Genomic DNA, 13,141 nt, shown 5'->3' with positions numbered 1-13,141 from the left:
TCTTTTTAGGAAGTGTCATTTCGACCTTGACAACTCTATCAATTCTGGCCTTGTCTAGGGCTGCCTCAATCAGCGGCTCCATCGGTTTAGGATGTGAGGTGGACTTGGCGAAGCCTTTGGTGTCTACAGGTGGCATTTTAGAACGAGCCTTCTTCGATAGAGAGATCACCGTCAAGTAGATCTAGCACGACTCCCTTGGGTTACTTCTTAGCTCCCCATTGCCAGTTCCCATTAAAAACTTCATTACTATGTTAAAGATTGACACTATCACCCTTAGGCTATTTAACGTGGATTGATCTATGATTGCATTGGATATTGAGGGGATATCTACCACCATAAATATAGCCAACATCGGTTTGGAGTAATGCTCATCTCCGAATATGACATGTAGATTCACGGTCCTAAGGTGGAGACAGAATCACTCATAAATTTTGTTAGTAAAGAAGTCAGAGGGGTATAGTTGTTTGTCGAGAGCTTGAGTTTTTAGAAAGCATCAAAGTAGAGGATATCGATAGAGCTACCTATGTCAATCATGACCCTGTTCACTAGAACTTCAATACTATGTGGTAAGTCGACACCATTGCCCTTAGTCTATTCGGCATGGATCAACCTATGATTACATTGTATGCTAAATAGATATCCACCATCATGAATCTAGTTAGCATCAGTTTGGAGTAATGCTCATCTCCGAATATGACATGTAGGTTCATGGTCCCAAGAGGGGAGATAAAATCGCTCATGAATCCCATAAATGAAGAATACATAGGGTTATGGTTATTAGTCGAGAACCCGAGTTTTTGGAAAGCATCAAAGTAGAGGATATCGGTAGAGCTACATGTGTTGATCATGATCCTATTCACTAAAGCATTGATCATCTTTATCGAAACTATTGAGGCATTATCGAGGTTCAGGTCAAGGTTCTCTATCTCTTCCTTCTTGAAGTTTATCTCTAGGTCACCCTTTATCCTTAGGCTCTTTCCAATGGTAGCATAGACATGAGCTTTACAACTTGAAGAGCTATCTCGCCCTAAGGCAGGTCCACCAATGATGATGTCAATCTATCTCTTCATGACTCCTAAAGTCGGGGTGTGGGTTTCTAACGTTTTTGGATGAACCGATCATAGCATCCCTGGCATATAAATTCTTCAATATATGATCTTTCAAGTTACAACAATCCTCCATGGCATAGCCATAATCTCGGTGGAACTCATAGTATTTGGAAGTATCTCTTTTCGCTAATGGAGTCTTCATTGGGTGAGAGTCTTTTAAAAGCCCTTTCTCTTTTATCAATAGAAAAACTTCAGTTCTAAATAAATTTAAGGGGTTTAGCTCATACCTTAGGTGAGGTAAATTGGGTCATTCGTTCCTCCTTTGTCGTGGTGACCTCTGGGTTAGAGTGGATTATAGTTGCTCCTACTTTGGCATCTTGCCTAACTCCTCACGTTTACTAGAGACCATTGTCTTGGTAGCAGCATATTGATTAGTCCTCAGAAGTACCTTTGGTATCATTACTGGTGGCCTTTTCATTAATGACTAGAAGAGATGAGAGGGCTTTAACCCCATCATAAGGTCTTTTTTATGAGCAATGGATAGGCATCCACTATATCTCAAAATTCATTAGTGAATCATGTGACAAATTCTACAATCATCTCTTCCTTCCCTTGTCTGAGTCCAAGAAGCATTGCTGCTAATGGTCTTGGGAGCACATTTCTAAGAAAGTGAAGTTCAAACTTAAACCAACGAAAAGCAACTTCAGGCAAGCATATCATTCTTGTGCTGGACATCTTAATATGGTTGAGAATGTGTGACACATCAGGGCATCCAAAGTATCATACAACTATATTTGAGCATGAAAAGTTATAATGTGCTCTATCAAGTCGATAATGCCATCGAATGCCTCTAATGACAGGAGGTGAAAGTTTGTTGGAATCGACATTTTCTTAGATTTTTTGGATGAATGGCGATCAACCTAAGTTGGGGTTGACCAACACTTCCCATTTGGATTGTTTAAACTCTCGTTACATCTCCTCTAAATATCGATCCATTTTTCATAGTTGGATCCATATGGAATCTATTAGGAATGAGTCGGCACTAAGAGGGGGGGGGGGTGAATTAGTGCAGCGGTAAAAATTACGTCAGTTATGGAAATTTTATTTTGTACGATAAAACCGATTTTAAAAATGCTTAATTATGAAAGCAATAAGAAGAGTGTAGCAAGTAATGAGAAGGCAGTTTGTAGTTTAAAGTAAATTACACAAATGAAAGGCAAACCATATTTTTATAGTGGTTCGGTCGTCATGACCTACATCCACTCCGCCGATTCCTCTTCCGTCGAGGCTACCGGCATATGCTATCGGCCATCCTTCAAAAGGCGAAGACCAACCACCTTTTAAAACATGATTCTCCTTTTACCGGGTTTAGGAGATAACCCTTACACCCCCATTTACTCCTCTCTCAAACTATTCCAACACTTAGAACTTTGAGAGGAGTTTCACACACAATTGCAACAGAGTTTTCTTTCTTTTCGCTCTCAGTTGAACTTATTACTAAGCATGAATCATGTTGTCCAGCATGTCATTGGTCCATCGACGCTTTGTCTGATTCTTCGGTGCATCGTTCTCTCTTATGGCCTATTGCCCAATCGGCCAGTTGACCTCCGCAACTCCGATATACGTGGCACAATATATGCTCTTCTTGGCCCGATGCCTGAATCTATGGCTAGAAGTCTTCTTTCGATACGTCGACCGATCCTCCGGCCAGATGTCCAATCTTTTGACACATTTCCTCCAGCCCAACATGATTCTTCGTGCTTTAATTGTCTCTCCCTGATCGAAGAATCCTAGGTTCTAGCGGTACCACTACCGATCCTGGGTGGTACCACCACTGGCAGCATTCATTGCCGACAGTACCACCACCCAGAATTCCTAGGGTGTTGTTCCCCATGCGGTGCCACCACCGACCAAGCTTTCAGCACCCTAGTTGGGCCTTGAATCTGGCCCAAACCAGCATAACTTTGGGCCTAGTTGGCCCCTAACAAAGTTAATGGGATTACCTCCCAATCTCAACTCTAATTATATGCTAACTATGATTCCTAAGACACATTCTAAGCAAAATAAGTATGGTTTCTTCCGGCGATCTTTCGGCGAACTTCCGACGATCATGTGTTCCGGCATGTCATTAGTCCATCGACGCTTCGTCCGATTCTTCGGCGCATCGTCCTCTCTTACGATCTATTGCTCAATAAGTCTTTGTCGATACGTCGACCTATCCTCCGGCCCGACGTCCAATCTTCTGACACGTTTTCCTCCGACCCAATTGTTGAATCTCATATTTTGATGATAAAACCACTTGATATGTATTTATATTTTAATCTACATTTTGAGTGACGCAGGATGCTTCGATCAGGATGAGACAATTAAAGCAGGAAAAATCATGTTGTGCTGGAGGAACATGTCAGAAGATTGGACATCGAGCTGGTGGATCGGTCGGCGTATCGACAGAAGGCTTCGGGTCGTGGACGCGGGTATCGGGCCAAGAAGAGCGGATATTGTGCCAAGGATATCGGAGTTGCAGAGTCAACTGGCCGATTGGGCAATAGGCCGTAGGAGAGGACGATGCGCCGAAGAATCGGACGAAGCGTCGAGGGACCAATGACATGCCGGACAACTTGGTTAATTGCTTAGGATTAATTGTCTCGATCGAAGTTTTGTTTTACATATGCAGGATTAACTACGATGAAAGTAAGACATGCAGTAGGAGTTGTGCCGGAGTCAAGACTATGATCACGTTGGGAGTTTGAGAGTTCGACGGAAGTCCGGTCTTCGAGCTCTGGCAGGAGGTGCAACCGCCCCTTCGAGCTCTGGCAGGAGGTGCAACCGCCCCTGACAGGAGGTGGCACCACCCAGAGGCTCAGTCTTCGAGCTCTGCCAGGCGGTGCAGTCGCCAGACCCCGGAATTCCGAGAGATGACAGTTTTGAGCTCCAAATTCAAACTAGTTTGGGGCCTATAAATTCCCCTCCCATCCCTGGGTAGAAGACACAAGCACAGAGAGATTAAAAGAGAGAAAACGCTGCTGCAATCTCTAGAATTTCCCTCCTCTAGCTTAAGTGTTAGAATTCTGTTTAAGAGAGGAGAGTGAGGGCTTGTAAGGGTTGTCTCCTAAACCCAGTAAAAGGAGAAGAGGGGTGTAAGAAGAAGATTGATCTTCGCCTAGTAAAGGAAGATTGTTAGTAGATGCCGGTGGCCTCGATGGAAGAGGAATCAGAGGAGTGGATGTAGGTCACGATTGACCAAACCACTATAAACTCTCATCTTCTCTGGTTTGCATTTACTTTGAGCATATTATCTTTGCTGCAAACCTCCTCAATAGCTTACTGCCTTCTGCGCATTTACGATCGTGTTTCAAAGTTTAGTATTTTTCAAATCGGTGTTTAGACGTAAATCAGTTTTATCGTACGAACATCATATTTCAGTTTGCGCTTACATTCTAATTTCCATCATAACTGTAAACTGCCTTCATATATTCGCTTTAACTGCATCTCGCTTGATCACAAGTTAAAGTGATTTATGAATCGGGTTTTCTATCGAAATCGCTTTTATCGTACGAACACAGTTTTAATCGTCGAAAGTTTTTCGCTGCACTAATCATCGAAATATATATATATATTTGCATGCGATATATATATATATATAAATATAAATATATATATATATATATATATATATATATATATATATATATATATATATATATATATATATAATATGTATATATGTGACATGTCATATTAGGAGACCAAATTAAAGAAACCCTCTCTCGATAATATTAAGTCAGTAAACGTGAGGCAATTAGATTGACCCACGTGGCTTTCCATCGTTATAGGTAGGGACCGATCTCAGTGTAGGTTGAGTTGGTCGAGTCCCTCGAGGCTCACCTATATCGCAATTCGCTATCTTTCCTATGATAGAGGGATGTCACCGGTGACCTGAGGGCATGGCATGCTTGGTCGAGTCCCTCGATAGTATATCATCGAATCAGAGTCATCTTGTAACGATGGTGTTGACTTAAACAAACATCATGGTTGGTCGAGCCCCTTGAGACTATGGTGATTCGGAGGCTAAACAGGACGGGAATCACAAGGAGTTGTGATCGGCAAGAGTTGCCTACCTTTCAAGCATAGTGTGATTGGTCGAGTCCCTCAAGGTTACATTAAGATGCTGATTGGATCTCGATCCCCACTAGAAGTCTATCGGAGACTTCTATTTCACGTGCTGAGGGTGTCGCATGACTCGCTAGTAAAATAGTGGAAGCATATTAAGATAGAAGTCAATATCTTGATTGTTTATTTTTTATAAAATCTACATGTTATTTATTTATGCTGCATCTTTATTTTAAGAAAATGTCGCTTTCAAATCCCTTACGTGGCATACTTGATGTTAACCACCTCACTGGTCCAAATAATACGGATTTGCTCCGTAAGTTGAGAATTGTTCTCATGGCGGAGAAAATCGTGTACATTCTTGATACAGTGATGCCTATGCCCGAGGGAGAGGCAAGCAAGGATAAGATCGCTCACTACATGAAGTACATTGATGACTCCACTCTTGCTCAGTATTACATGTTGGGCTCCATGACTCTTAAGTTACAAAAACAATATGAAAAGATAGATGCCAGATCCATTCTCCTACAGGTCCACAAATTGTTTGAGGAACAAGGAATAACTAAGCAATATGAGATATCAAGAGCCTCTTCCGCGCTAGGATAACTGAGGGGACACCGGTTCAGAACCATATCCTAAGATGATTGAGTGGATAGAGAAACTCATAAGTCTAGGAATAGTCTAAGAGGATAACTTGTGTGTGGATCTTATGCTTCAGTCCCTACCAGATTCCTTTTTACAATTCATAATAAATTTTAATATGAACAAGCTTGAGATGACTCTCCTAGAGCTCCTCAATATATTAAGGGAGGCAAAAAGCACTATCAAGAAAGAGAAGCCAATTCTCTACACTAGTGAGACCAAAGAGAAAAGGAAAGCAGAAAAGTCCCTTAAGAAGGGCAAGGGCAAGGGTAGACCATGTAAAGCAAAGATTACTAAGAAATACCCGGCAAAGGACAAAGGTCAGTGCTTCCACTGCGGAAAAGATTGGAACTAGAAGAGGAACTATAAAGAGTACTTTGTAGAGAGGGCGAAACGGAAGCTTGGAGAAGTTTTAGGTATATTCCTGATCAGTCTCTATTTGTCAAACTCTTATAATAACACACGGGTATTGGATACTAGTAGTGCTTATCATATTTACAATTCGTTGTAGGTTCTAGCAAGGCCTAGGAGACTAGCGAGAGGTGAGATGGACCTCAAGATGGGCAATGGAGCAAAAGTTACTACAGTAGCTGTTGGCGAGGTCCCCCTACATCTGCCTAGTGGACCTGTTATTACATTGGATGCATGCTATTTTGTTCCTTCTATTATCAAAAATATTATTTTCATTTCATGTTTGATAGTTAGTGGATATAAATTAGTTTTTAAGAACAATAGTTGTTCAATATTATTAGATGATGAAATCATCACAAGAGGAACATTATATAATGGTTTGTTTATGCTAGACACTACTCCACATATTATGAATGTAAGTGTGTTTAAGAGGAAACGAGATAAGGTGAACAGTGCATACCTGTGACATTGTAGGCTAGGTCACATCTATGAGAGAAGGATTAAAAAATTGTTAATGGATAGATATCTAGATCCATTCGACTATAAGTCATATGCAACCTATGAGCCTTGCCTTTATGGAAAACTGACCAACTCTCTATTTAGTGGAACTGGAGAAAGAACTACTGAACTACTGGAACTCATACATAGTGATGTATGTGGACTCATGTCAACTTATGTCATTGGTGGTTACTCTTACTTCATTACCTTTACTGATTATTTCTCAATGTATGGACATGTGTACTTAATGAAGTACAAGTCTGAAACCTTTGAGAAATTCAGAGAGTATAAGAATGAAGTTAAGAACCAGACTGAAAAGAGTACCAAGACTCTTCGATCAGATCGAGGAGGTGAGTACTTAAGTACAGAGTTTACCTAGTTCCTCAAGGACTATGGGATTCTATCCCAATGGACACCTCCTTATACACCTCAGCTCAATGGTGTATCTGAAAGGAGAAATCGTATGTTGTTAGACATGGTACAATTCATAATGAGTTTTGCTTACTTATCCATCTCATTCTGGGGATATGCCATAGAGACCACAGCTTATTTTCTTAATAGAGTTCCAACTAATTTGATGGTGTCTACACCATATGAGATAGAAAGGGAAAAAGCTCGATCTTAAGGTTGTTAAGATTTGGAAATGCCCTGCCCATGTTAAAAGACACAATCCCGATAAGTTGGAATTAAGGATGGAGCGGTACAAGTTCATAGGATACCTCAAGGAAACTTATGGGTATTATTTCTATCATCTTGATGACCAAAAGGTCTTTGTAGCCAAGAGAGCGGTGTTCCTTGAGAAGGAACATATTCTTGGCGGAGATAGTAGGAGCATGATAGAGTTGAGCAATGTTGGATAACCTAGCTCAAGCACCACTCTACAGCCCGAGTCTGTTCAAGTACATAACACACAAGTTCCGACTTCACGTAGGTCCGATAGAGTATCCCATCCTCTCGAGAGATATATGGGACATATTGAAGGAGAGGATGTTAAGGATATTGATTCTCAAACCTACGAGGAGGCTATTATGAGTATAGACTTCAGGAAGTGGCAAGAAGCCATGAATTCTGAGATGGATTCTATGTACTCCAACAAGATTTGGAACCTAGTTGATGCGCCTGTGGGTATTGTATCTATCAGTTGCAAGTGGATCTTTAAAAAAAAGATCGGAGTAGATGGAAAGATGGAGGCCTATAAAGCAAGGCTAGTGGCTAAGGGGTATCGTCAAAGGCAAGGTGTTGACTATGACGAAACCTTCTCATCCGTAGCTATGCTAAAATCCATCCAAATTCTATTGGCTATTGCAACACACTATAATTATGTGATCTGGCAGATTGACGTGAAAACTGCATTCCTCAATGGCAACCTCGAGGAGGTATATATGATACAGCCTGAGGGATTCGTGTCTAAGGACTATACAAACAAGGTGTGCAGGTTGCTTAGATTCATTTATGAACTAAAACAAGCTTCCCAAAGTTGGAACATAAGATTTGATGAAGCAATCAGATCTTATGACTTCATTAAGAATAAAGATGGGCCTTGTGTATACAGGAAGGTAAATGGGAGTGCTATCACCTTCTTGGTGTTATATGTGGATGATATCCTGATCATTAGGAATGAATAAGAATGCTATCCATAGTAAAGGTTTGGTCATCTAGACACTTCTCCATGAAGGACTTAGGGGAAGCATCATATATCTTGGGGATTTAGATCTATAGAGATAGATCCAAGAGGATGCTTAGCTTGTCCCAGTCCAAGTACATAAACAATATTGTTAAAAGGTTTAGCATGAAAAATTCTAAGAGAGGTCTCATATCAATGAGATATGGGATATCGCTTTCTAGGAGTATATCCCCAAAGACTCCTGAAGAAAGGGCAAACATAGATAGGATACCTTATGCATCAGCAATAAGGTATATCATGGAAGCTATGCTATGTACCAAGCCTAATATAGCGCATGCTCTAAGTGTCACGAGTAGGTATCAAGCGGATCTAGACTTGGAGCACTAAAAAGTAGTAAAGTATATCCTTAAGTACTTGAGAAGGAGTAAGGATCTTTTATTAGTATATGGAGGTAGTAGCCTCAAGGTTGAAGGCTACACGGACTCAAGTTTTCAATCCGATATTGATGATAGCAAGTCGAATTCGGGGTATATATGCACCTTGAATGGAGGAGCAGTGTGCTGGACGAGTTCCAAGCAAGACACTACTATTGACTCGACCATAGAGACGGAATACATTACTGCAATAGAGGCAGCAAAAGAGGGAGTCTGGATGAAGAAGTTCATCACAGATCTGGGAGTCGTGCCAAGCAGCGAGGAGTCAATTCCCTTATATTACGACAATAACGGAACGATGCTCAAACGAAGGAACTCAAGTCTCATCAAAAACCTAAGCATATTCTAAGAAGGTTTCACCTGATCAAAGAGATCGTGACCCAAGGAGATGTAGTAGTGGAAAGAGCTCCATCCGAATATAATATTGCAGATCCATTGACAAAGCCATTGTCTCAGAATGTCTTTGAGCATCACAGGGGTCTAATGGGGATCAAACACATAGATGATTAGCTTTAGGTCAAGTGGAAGATTGCTAGTCATAGATGCCCTACAAGCCAATCACATGAGTGATGGCACGTGTGACTTGACACATAATCCTTTTGCTTATTATATTTTGGCATTTATCACTTTATATTGCTTATCACGTATATATATATATATTATATATATATATATATATATATATATATATATATATATATATATATATATCTATGCAATGGGAATCGGATCATGATGAGATCATAATAATGAGACTGATTCGCCTTTAAACACATATCCTAAATAATCTCGGTCATAGGTTACTCGAGAGGGATATCGAGATAACCGAACAGACTAGTATGTTATATACCCATCCATATGATGGATGCAGCTGGTCTCATAGATGCTCGTATAGGGACACTAGGGATAAAATACAAGTAATCATTGGGGAATGAGTTCACTAATTGATCCGCTTACGGAATGTTGAATGGTTGATGATGCCTTATTGTCAAATAACGATTCCGTAGTCCCAGTGGTGTATCTGGTCCTTAGAATTGAGATACCAAGGATGTCCTATATGAGTGCTTCACTCTTTGATATCAAACTTATAAGTTTAGATGTCCCAAATCTAACACAACCGGTCATCGGAAGTGGTAGTCAACCTTACGAGAGCTATTGAGTGATGATAGAGGATCATCCACTCTCGGTGTCATAAGAGGAATGTCCCATGGATTCTTGCTTAGACAAATCCCTAGCTAGGGTCATTCGGATTAAGAGAGAAAGATTTCTCTAGGAGAATCTGATTAGAGCGAGACTTGAGTATAAACCTTATGGGTCTGATAACACCATGCCCGGTATACAGTCTCTAGGATATTATATAGATGAGGGACTATAGGTACATGATAACTAAGGATAGACAAGTCCAATGTATTAGATTCCCCTGTATCGTCTAGGGACTGCAACGTAGTGGCCTAGTATGTCCGCAGTCGAGTGAGTTATCATGGAGATAATAATTCACTGAGCCAGAAGGAGTTCTGACAGGTATGACTCACGGCCAACTCAATATTTGGCTTAGAGGGTCACACACATATAGTAGGCATTACGATGAGTAGAGGTTCGGATATGAGATATCCGTCGGAGCCCCTATCTTATTGGATATATAATAAGCCCTTGAATTATTAGATCCTATGAATGAGATCAAATAAGAGCTCATGAGAGATTATTATATATAGATCCACAAATCTAAGAGGCTTGGGTAGTTGGATGGAGATCCAATACCCACTAGGGTAGGATCCATTAGGGTTAAGTTGATAGGGGACCTCTATAAATAGGAGGGAACTAGTGGTTCATAGACAAGAGCCTTTTTGGTTGCCTTCTCCTATTCTCCTCTCCCTCTCCACCTTAGAGTAGGCTTGGAGTTTTGAGAAGCGTCATTGCTGCCTTACTGTGTGGATCACCACTAGAGAGGAGGGCACTTGACTTCCTTCACCCTCTCCTAGAGATCTATAGGGATTCAAGGATATATGATCTCCCTAGGTAATACAATCTATCTCACACATGGTTTTCCATTTCGTGAATTTTTGCGAATCAATCTTCACATGATGATGAACATATCTTTAAAAATTTAGGATTTTATTTTCTATTCTTGTACTGCGCATATGATGTAGCCCCCCAAGATTTCCCAACACCAAGTGTAGCTCGTCTCACTAAGATCAGAGGATGGGATGTTAGAGAGAGATTTTTGCTATTATGATCAGTTAGTTAACCTGATCTTATTTTCGATTAACTAGCATGATGGTCAATCAGCCCTTTGTCTTATACTAACTTAAGCATTGGAGGGGTTCAATTAGGAAATCTTAGCATCGACTTGTCGTATAGGACCATGGCACCTAGGAGATGATCCCACTACCGGAAGGCAACACGATAGCCAAGAAAGGACCAGGTAGCCAAGGAGACCCCGATTCCTGTACCTAACCTCTCCGCTCCCAAGTCAGAGCATCCTGGCAAATGACCTCCCATGTGGCTAGTGGGAAACCTTAGGAAGTATCACATGCACAATGGAAAAATAAAAACAAATTTTGGTTTTCCAAATCAAGTTTATCGAATCGTCGTGTGATATGCTTCTTAAAACATATATAGGTTTAATCTTATTAGGTGTATAAGCATTGCATTAGATTTAAATATAGAATTTTGTTCCTATATCATAAAACATGTAATTGTCATGATCATTTTTTTTTTTAAATCACTAGAAAGAGAAGCATGAAGCATGATTCCCCCCCTTTTTTTTTGTATTTTATACACTAATTTAAAAATAACTCATGAAATGCATCAAGTAATTTCATAGTAAAGTAAAGGGATTTTGGTTAAGTCACTTACCTCGTTGTGGAAAGCCACTAAGGCATAGTTTGTCACCTCTTCTTTGTCGATTTGCTCCTCATCTTCGGATGTACTTGATTCATCCCTTATTGCCTTGAATGTCTTCTTCTTTTTTTATTACGAACATTTGCTTTTGAGGTGCCCCGATCGATTGCATTCATAGCAAGTTATTGTGTTCCTTTTAAGCTCATTTTTATTCTTAATTTCTTATTTTTATAATTTTTTTAAATTTTCTCATCAAAAGTTCTATGTCATCATCATCATCATCACTTGAGTTATCACTCAAGAGGCATTCTTTAGTTTTTAGTGTTATATCCTTTCAGTTCTTTGGAAGATTATTCTTATATTCGTCTTCTGCTATATAACTTATTTCATAAGTCATTAAAGATCCGATAAGTTCTTCAAGTAGAAAATTATTTAGATCATTTGCTTATTTAATGGTAGTTACTTTTGAATTCCAGTTTTTAGGAAGAGAACATAAAATTTTATTCACAAGTTCAAGATTCGAAATACTTTTACCAAGTGCTTTTAAACCATTGATGACATCCATAAAACCAGTGTATATTTCTCTAATGGTTTCATTTGGTTTCATACTAAATAATTCAAAATCATGCATCAAAAAATTAACTTTAGAATCTTTAACCCTACTTATGCCTTTGTGTGTGATTTCAAGAGTATGTCAAATGTCATGTGCAGTTTCACAAGTTGAAATACAATTAAACTCGTTTCTATCCAAAGTACAAAACAAAACATTCATAGCTTTTGCATTTAAAGAAAATATTTTTTTCTCAAAGTCATTCCATTCATTTATAGGTTTAGAGGGGGTTTGAAAACTAAGTTCAATGATATTCCATAAATTAAAGTTCAAAGAAAGCAAGAAAACTCTCATCCGAGTTTTCCAATATGTATAGTCCGTCTCATTGAACATAGGAGGACGAGTGATAGAAAGACCCTCATGAAAACTGAAAAAAATCATCTCTCTTATGTGTCAATCAAATCGAGAAAAACTGACTCTGATACCAACTGTTAGGATCGAGTTAGCACTAAAAGGGGGGGTGAATTAGTGCTTACAATAAAAATATTGGTTTTGAAAACTTCGTTCGATGAAATCGTATCAGAAAGATGTTTAAACTTAAAACATTTGCAAGAATAGTAATGAGCAACTAAAGCAATTACAAAATAAGTAAACAAGCAGAGAAAGGGAGGCACACCAAGTTTATAGTGGTTTGATCATCATGACCTACATCCACTACCGATTCCTCTTCTGTCGAGGCCACCAGTATCCAATAATGGTCTTCCTTCAATGAGTGAGGACCAACTACCCTTATAACTCTATTCTCCTTTTGACATGATCAGGAGAGAACCTTTACAACCCCACTCACTCCTCTCTTAAACAGAAATCAACACTTAGACTAGAGGAGGGGAACTCTCACAAGATTATAACATATTTTGCCCTTGTGTTTGTTCTCAATTCTTGTGTTTGCTGAGTAGGGATAAGAGGGATATTTATAGGCCCC

Source organism: Musa acuminata, chromosome BXJ3-6 (assembly GCF_036884655.1).
Source record: "Musa acuminata AAA Group cultivar baxijiao chromosome BXJ3-6, Cavendish_Baxijiao_AAA, whole genome shotgun sequence".
Taxonomy (NCBI): Eukaryota; Viridiplantae; Streptophyta; class Magnoliopsida; order Zingiberales; family Musaceae; genus Musa; species Musa acuminata.
Note: the sequence above shows the minus strand (reverse complement) of the source record.